Here is an 8,710-nt window from a genome sequence, read left to right as displayed (position 1 = left end):
ACTCTCTTCGTTTTTAAATACTTGCTTCATTTTTTCGTGCGCCGATTTTTAAGAGAAATTGGAGAAAATAATAAAATATGAAGGTACTCCATAGTGGGGTAAATGAAAGATTAAAAAATTGTTAAAAACAGAAGTAGTTGAGAAAATTGGAGGAGAGAGAATATGAAATTAATATGATATATGTTGGGTCCACTAATTGAGAAAAATGAATTAAATATTATAAAAACTTTCTAAATAAGGAAATGAAATAAGTATTTTAAAACAGTCAAAGATAAAAGTGAAGCAAATATTTAAAAACGGAAGAAGTATTAGATTTCTTGGGATGATCCTTTCACAGAACTTCAAAGTAGTACACTAATAATACATGAATACATCATATATTATCCTAGTCTTTTCAATTTTAATATGTTTTAATGAAATACAAACAAGATGCATCAATTCCAACCACCCATACCTTAGCACAAAAAATCAATCAATTGGCGTGGCATATGGACGTACTGTTAATTGAAGGACGTTTTAGGAAACTAAGCTTCCCGAAGAAAATAATTACAAATTTGGTTGCGTGGCAAAAGTATTTACAAAAATAAGCTTCTGGGGTAAACCGCTGCCTCGGGCAGCGTTTTACCCTCTATTTTTTTTTTAAAAAAATTCTGCTACAAAAACGCTGCCCCAGGCAGCGTTTTTATAGTTTGACTTTTTTTTTTCCTCGTTTATTTTTTTTAAAATTAATTAAAAAAAAAGGCAACAGCATAAAACGCTGCCCCAGGCAGCGTCTTATGCTTGAACATAAGACGCTGCCTGGGGCAGCGTTTTATCTTGTTAATGAAACGCTGCCCCAGGCAGCGTTTCTGTCTGGTTGTAAAACCAGAAACTCGAGCTTCGTTTTCAATCACGTTTGCTCTTCATTCCTTCGCCTCCTTCTCAATCCTCTTCCTTCCCTTCCCAAATTTCCTCTTCAATCCTCTTCAACCCAATTTCGTATTACATCCAATTCAAGGTATGGTTAAATATTAGTTGAGTATTTACAAATTGTTCGTTATGTTTGTTGAATTCTTGAATTGTTGGTTAGTGTTGTTGAATTATTGAATTGTCTGATATTGTTGTTGAATTGTTGGTTAGTGTTGTTGAATTCATGAATTGTTGGTTAGTGTTGTTGAATTGTTGGTTAGTGTTGTTGAATTATTGGTTATTGTTGAATTTCTTGAATTGTTGAATTTCTAGGGTTTATGTTGAATTTTGGGGGTTTTTGTTGAATTTAGGGGTTTAGGGTTGAGTTGATGAATTGTGATTGTTAAATATTAATTTGGATAATGTAGAATTGTTGGTGTTGAAATATTGAAGATGTTAAGTATTTGAATTTATAGAATTATTGCTTGTTAATGGTGACCTAGTGATGCTTAGTTGTTCCAAAGTGGTTAGTTGGATGTGATTTAGAGATGGATTAGTGTGTTTTAGTGTAATGTGTTTTGGTTGTTGTGTAGAATATGGCCGCACAGAATGTAGTTTTGTTGTGCCGGTGGGGAGGTGAATTTTTGTTTGACGGACCTCGTGTCGAGTATAATGGTGGAAATATGGAACCACTGACACTTGAACCGAACATGACCTTCAGTGATTTCATGAACGAGGTTCATAGTAGCGTTAGTTCAAACCCGGGGAGTGTTGAACTAAACATTAAAATGAGGTTTGAGACCGGGAATGGGGTTCAAGTGTTACCTGTGTCCTCGAATAAGCATTTGAAAGCTTTAAGGAGCGTTGTAGCGTTGAAGGGTGTTCCCACCGAGATTTATGTGGAGATGGTGCCTATTTGTACCCAACAAAGTACCAGGGTAGAACCACATTCTACATTTATTTCCGGTAACAACACACAGCCGCAAGTGCCCTCACACGACATTCCCCCGACTGAATATGAGATGGGATCTTTTAGTCGAATGTTGAACGACGATCAATTTCACATGCCGTTCAGCTCTCACATAGCTTCACCTGTACATGGGGCGACGTATACAGCAATGGCCGGGCAACCTGGGTCTTCGACATCAAACATCGTCACTTCTTCACCGATGCACCTGCATAGGAATACGCCTGTGCAAAATGATGTTCGAGCTTCGCCCATTACCATCCAGCATATGACGTGATTTATGGATATGTGAGTTTCACTTCCAACCGATTAATTTTCATCTCTTTTTAGGTTTCTATGCATAACTGATCAATGATTATTGCAGGCGGCAGACATGGCATCGATGGTTGACGCGCTGTCCCTTAGCCTGGCTGACGGGCCCACCGGGAACGAGGTCCAGCGGGTTCGGGATATGGGCATGGCCAGCTTGTGTCGATATGGACACGACTACCTCGTCCCCCAACGGGACACGTATGATGGCCACTCGATGCATTCGCAGTTCGAGCTCGGACAGAGTAGTTGTGGAGGTGATTTTACGACGCCGACATTCTCAGAGGACTACACCTTCCACAGCACTGCGCCGTCCGGCTCCCAGGAGGTGCCAGATACCAGCCAGCTGACTCCCCCGCCGCCTCTAGACCCATTCACCACCATTACTCATTACAGGCGGCGGCGTGTCAGACAGAGGGCCGAGCAACCTGACCTAGATCAATTGCCCCGGATAGATGAATCGGGATAGTGTTAGCTTAGTTATTTCATGTAGTAAAATTTTTGTATAGATTAGGTATATAACATTTACATTTCTAATATAATAAATGTTTTTCGGTCAACATTTGTGTGTTATGTTCTTTGTTTCCCAATATGTTTTGATTTATGTATATATTGACTTGTCAACGGTGGTGGTGGAAGGTAGTGGTGTGAGGTGGAAGGTTGTTGGAGGTGGTGGTGGTGGAAGGTTGTTGGAGGTGGTGGTGGACGGTTGTTGGAAGGTGGTTGTGGTGGTGGGAGGTCGGGGTGGAAGGTGGTGGACGGCGGTGGAGGAAGGTGGTGGAAGGCGGTGGAAGCCGGTGGAAGGCGGTGGTGGAAGGTGATGGTTGGAGGTGGTGGTGGAAGGTGGTGGTTGGAGGTGGTGGAAGGCGGTGGTGGTGGAAGGTGGAAGGTGGTGGAGGTGATGGTTGGAGGTGGTGGAGGGCGGTGGTGGAAAGGGGTTGGAGGTGGTGGAAGGTGGTGGAAGGCGGTGGTGGTGGAGGGCGGTAGTGGAAAGGGGTTGGAGGTGGTGGAAGGAGGTTGGGGGTGGTGTTGGAAGGATGTTGAGGGTTGGGGCAAGAAACTGGTTTGGTGCTGCCAACCAGTTTACCTGTAAACATATACAGATAAAACGCTGCCCCAGGCAACGTCTTATGTTCAAGCATAAGACGCTGCCTGGGGCAGCGTTTTATGCTGTTGCCTTTTTTTTTAATTAATTTTTTTAAAAAATAAACGAGGAAAAAAAAAAAAGTCAAACTATAAAAACGCTGCCTGGGGCAGCGTTTTTGTAGCAGAATTTTTTTTTTTAAAAAATAGAGGGTAAAACGCTGCCCGAGGCAGCGGTTTACCCCAGAAGCTTATTTTTGTAAATACTTTTGCCACGCAACCAAATTTGTAATTATTTTCTTCGGGAAGCTTAGTTTCCTAAAACGTCCTTAATTGAATGTCACCAAGACACCAACTCACCATACAACTGTTGATAGGAATATCACAAGTTTTATAGCCCAATCATAATTGTATCACCTAACTTTTTTTTAAAAAAAAAAAAAAAAAAAAAAATCTAAATTTAATTAAATTAAAAATGAATTATTATGCACGTGCTGAAACTCGAACACTTCACTCTAATCTTGGCTCCATGAGTAGTATAAATAAGAAGCACATCTTGAAGAAGAAACCTCAACCTTCCGAGCTACAATTTTGCTCTATTTTATGCTCAAAGCTTGGTTGGCAAAACAAAATTCAAGCAAAAAACACAATCATGGATACGCCGAATTTTGAGTACCAGGTATTTATTATTATATATACATACTCTCGCTCTTCATGTTATATTATCTGTCCATTTAACTGACTTGTTTTATATTTGTATAATATATCAAATATATTTGTCAATTTAAGATAATCTCTCCCAATAATACTCAATAGTTTTAAATTCGAATGTCTATTGATTTTGTGGTAAATAATGAATCTTTTAGTTTTGAGGTTAGGAGTTCGATCTCCATTAGGGACATTTTGAGGAAAGGGATCTCCTTATTCTTCTCCCTCGCTACTCAAAATGGTAACCTAGCTTGAGTTACGTTAGTGGGTTAAAAAAATGGGTACTTAACAAGTACTCATGCATGTTGGTGAATTTACTACTGGACTGTCTGGATTAGAAAATGCATTCATATTTGGACGTGCAACTTATAAATAATAAAGATGAGGACTTGCATATTCAATCCTGACATTTTTAGTTTATTATTTTATGTACAAAGTATATTCTTTTGTATATAAAGAGCCGCAAATCAAATGATAATAATGATGTAAATGAGATTTAATTTCCTACTATCACTCTAAAAAAGGGATATCTACTATCTTTAATTTCGAGAAAAAAAAAAGTTTACTACTACAATACTACACAGTCTACCATGCAAAGTGCAATTCACTTGTGAGAAAAAATATCAAACTGTAAAAGAAACTTTCAGGCTTATTGATCAAAACAATTTGCTTGGATTACCACCAAATACAGTAGTGATGTCCTTTATTATAGAACATCGATATACTTCACACGTTTCTTTTTTTAAGTAGTTGATCCATATTCATTTTTATCGCGACTATTCACTCACTTTACTTTCTGACCATCATTTGATGATTATTTATAATAAATCCATAGTTATGTTATGTTGGATCTTATTATTATAACTGTCTCAACATACATATTTACAATAATATGACACGAATAAAGTGCGACAGTATATAGACGTGTCAAGTAGATAAAATGAACAACAGGAAAAAAAACCAAACCAAACCAAGGAATTCTAATTTAGATCATCTTGTTAGTATATTTCATTTAATTTGCACTTGCATGTCATACTATATAATGTTTTTAACCCTGTTTTGTTGCACTTCTAACGTGCAGAAGCTGGGCTTTAACAAGATGCTCTTAAACTACGTTCCTGTCTATGTGATGCTACCAGTAAGTCCTAATCATCAACTCGGATATATACCCTCCAAGTTATTTTCAGTAAATCCATCTTTTGTTGTACTGTAAATTTATACGTAGTAGTACCAATATCAGATTATTGTTATAGGCATGTAAAATGACAACCCTACATAACAACGTATAATTAAGTGTAATAAGACCGCGGTTAAGATATTGGCCGGTATTATAGGGATTGAACTGGCCTGGCCTGGCGAACTGCTGTCTAGATGGCCGCGGTAGTTTTATAAGACCACAGTCCTGAAAACTGTGGTCGTGCAATACTGCAATGTATTGGAAAATGACCACAAGTGTTCTAAAACCGCAGTCATAGGCCATGTTCACTTCACTTCAAAAAAGTAATATTCAATAAAAATAAGTTTAGTTCAGTAAACAAAATTTTCATTCAGTAAAAATAATTTCAGTTCAGTAACTTTAAAGAAGAAATATAATAGAAATTCAGTAAAAAATAATTTTAGCTCAGCAAAAATAATTTCAATTCAGTAAATTAAAATCAGTAATTTTAAAGAAGAAATATAATAGAAATTCAGTAAAAAATAATTTTAGTTTAGCAAAAATAATTTTAATTCAGTAAAAATAATTTCAGTTCAGCAAAAATAACGTGAAGTGAACAGGCGTTAATGACCATATATGGTTCTAACTACACAGCATGGAACCATGGTCTTTTTGTACGAGTACCAACAAAGATTCAAGATCTCAAGTCACTTAGCAGTTAGCTTCCTAGGACTGAAAGAACTAACCGCGATCTTTAGGCATTTTTTTGTATTAGTGTGAACTTGTTACAACGTGATCTCTTACATCCCTTTGTTTTTATTGTATAGTTGGGAGTGGTATCTCGTCGAAATTCATTCAAAGACGAAGAAGGCACCAGGAAGCAACTTCAGAAACTAAAAGAAGCCGGTGTAGATGGAATAATGGTGGATGTGTGGTGGGGAATAATAGAAGGCCAAGGTCCAAAGCAGTACGATTGGAGAGCTTATCGACGTCTGTTCCAAGTGGTGCAGGAATATGGCTTGAAAATCCAAGCTATTATGTCTTTCCATCAATGTGGAGGTAATGTAGGGGATGTTGTCACTATCCCCCTCCCTGAGTGGGTTCTCAACATTGGTAGATCCAACAACGATGTCTTTTATACCAATCTTGATGGTACTAGGAACGTCGAGTACCTTTCCCTTGGTGTCGATAATGAACCTCTCTTTGAGGGCCGAACACCCATCCAGGTAACATGTGTACATACAGAATTTGTTCTGTTTTTGTGTTTTTACATGATCAAGTAATAATGTGCTAGTACTGATGAAAATCATGTATGTATGTATGTATGTATGTATAGATGTACAGCGATTTCATGAAGAGTTTTAGAGAGAATATGTCGGACTTCTTTGAGGCTGGAACCATTGTGGACATCGAAGTAGGTGCAGGTCCAGCAGGGGAGCTACGATACTCTTCTTATCCTGAGTCTCAAGGATGGGTTTTTCCAGGAATTGGAGAATTTCAGGTAATACATATGGAGTTCTTCAGTATGAAGTATGTTTATATGTACTCCCTTCGTCTGTAAAATGTGCCCATCTATGTTCAGATTCGGATTTTGTTTGATCAGACTTGTATTCTGACATGCCCTTTGTGTTTTTTTTACAGTGTTATGACAAATAAATGGCAGCAGACTTCAAGAAGGCAGCAAAAGAAGCAGGACATCCTGAATGGGAGCTGCCAACTGATGCCGGAACATACAATGACAGACCTGAAGATACAGGATTTTTCAGAAGGAATGGAACTTACAAATCTGATAAAGGAGTCTTCTTCTTAACTTGGTATTCCACCAAGTTGATTTACCATGGTGATCAGATCTTGGAAGAAGCTAACAAAGCATTCCGTGGTTGCACACTCAAGTTAGCGATTAAGGTGAGAACGTAACAAGTTTGGGAGTGTGATCCAAGTACATATGGTCTTCAAATCGTTCATTTAACTGACATACATATTTCATTTAATGATAACTTGACACAAACTTTGACATGGATTTGATGTAATCTTGTACTAATTACGCTGTATTAATTAATTGGTATGAAGGTATCAGGGATTCATTGGTGGTACAACTATCATTGTCACGCGGCTGAGCTTACTGCAGGGTACTATAACTTGTATAGTAGAGATGGATATCGGCCAATTGCAAGGATGCTTACTAGGCACAACGCCATCTTGAATTTTACGTGTCTTGAAATGAGGGACACTGAACAGCCTTCTGAAGCTTACAGTGGTCCTGAAGCACTTGTTCGACAGGTTAGGAAATCATCATATATAGCTTCAAAAAAAACAAAACTAAGGACACACCAGGAGATGACACGTGTTACAACGAACAATCTGGTCTTGGAGTTAGAGCACCATTCACATGTTCTGAGAATATAAATTGACCTATAAAAGTGATTAATTTGCAGGTATTAAGTGATGGATGGAAAGAGAACGTCAAAGTTGCTGGTGAAAATGCACTTCCAAGATATGACAGCACAGCTTACAATCAAATCCTGTTAAATGCTCGCCCGAATGGTGTTAACAGCAATGGAGCCCCAGCATTGAAGATGTTTGGGTTTACTTATCTTCGTCTGTCTAGTGATCTACTGGAAGATAACAACTTAAATCTGTTTAAGAAGTTTGTCAAGCGAATGCATGCTAACCAAGTAAGCACAATTAATTTGTTTTCGGATACTGTCAATATAGCAGGACAGTTTTCAGATGAGAGTTTTCTAAATTATATTTCCACTTTTATTGTTTACAGAATTACTGTCCAGAGATAGAGAAGTATGGAAACTCCATTGAACCATTAGGACCATCAAAGCCGAAGATTCCTGTTGATGTACTTCTAGACGCGACTAGACCAACAGCACCATTCCAATTTGATAAGAAGACAGATATGAGTGTTGATGGTTCACTTTCTGCCTTTGGAGCTAAACTGAAAAACTTGATTTCTTGCCTATTCAAAAAATAAGTACAACTCAAGCCTACGTGAAAGTGAGCCAACACTATATTATATTGTAACTAAAAGAAATAAAAAAAATGTTTCAAAATTTCAGATTAAGGAACTATAGTTCTTCTATGTCGCGTTTTATCCATGCATCTGGTAAAATAAATAAAAAGCTGTATCTGATGTTTGCACAAGGCTTATTTTCATTTATTAGCTGCTTAATAATTGAGAAGGTGTATTGAGAGTTTGTACAACAAACGTCGCTTTTCATGTACCTCTATGTATTAAACCCTATAAAAGATATGGAAAAAATCGAATTTATGTACCTCATGCATGCTGTAACACTAGTAGGTTAAGTACTATACTTGTGCTACTATGTAATCTGTATTTGTATACTCATTATTGCTGCAAAGGTCTCAATCATACAGATTTGACCTTGATTACGATATTATTTTGAAGTTAAGTAGTAAAAAAAGGCAACTCGTGTCAATATCATGTTTCCTACTGTACAACAAAGGATGCAACATCAGGTTAATGTTGATGTGGATATCCTAGCAGAATATATTCTTCTTTGTGCGGATATAATTTATGTTCACATCTATAGACTTAGATAAAGGTTAACTAATCTTCTTGTATACAC

General features: G+C 37.5%; 1 pseudogene; it reads left to right on the top strand.

Annotated features, from left to right (window-relative positions):
- The first annotated feature begins 3,129 nt into the window (after positions 1–3,129).
- LOC110702002 lies at positions 3,130–8,551 on the top strand (annotated as a pseudogene).
- Positions 8,552–8,710: the final 159 nt, after the last annotated feature.

This window comes from Chenopodium quinoa, unplaced genomic scaffold (assembly GCF_001683475.1).
Source record: "Chenopodium quinoa cultivar QQ74 unplaced genomic scaffold, ASM168347v1, whole genome shotgun sequence".
In the NCBI taxonomy this organism is placed as follows: domain Eukaryota; kingdom Viridiplantae; phylum Streptophyta; class Magnoliopsida; order Caryophyllales; family Amaranthaceae; genus Chenopodium; species Chenopodium quinoa.
Note: the sequence above shows the minus strand (reverse complement) of the source record. Positions and strands in the feature narration are given on the sequence as shown.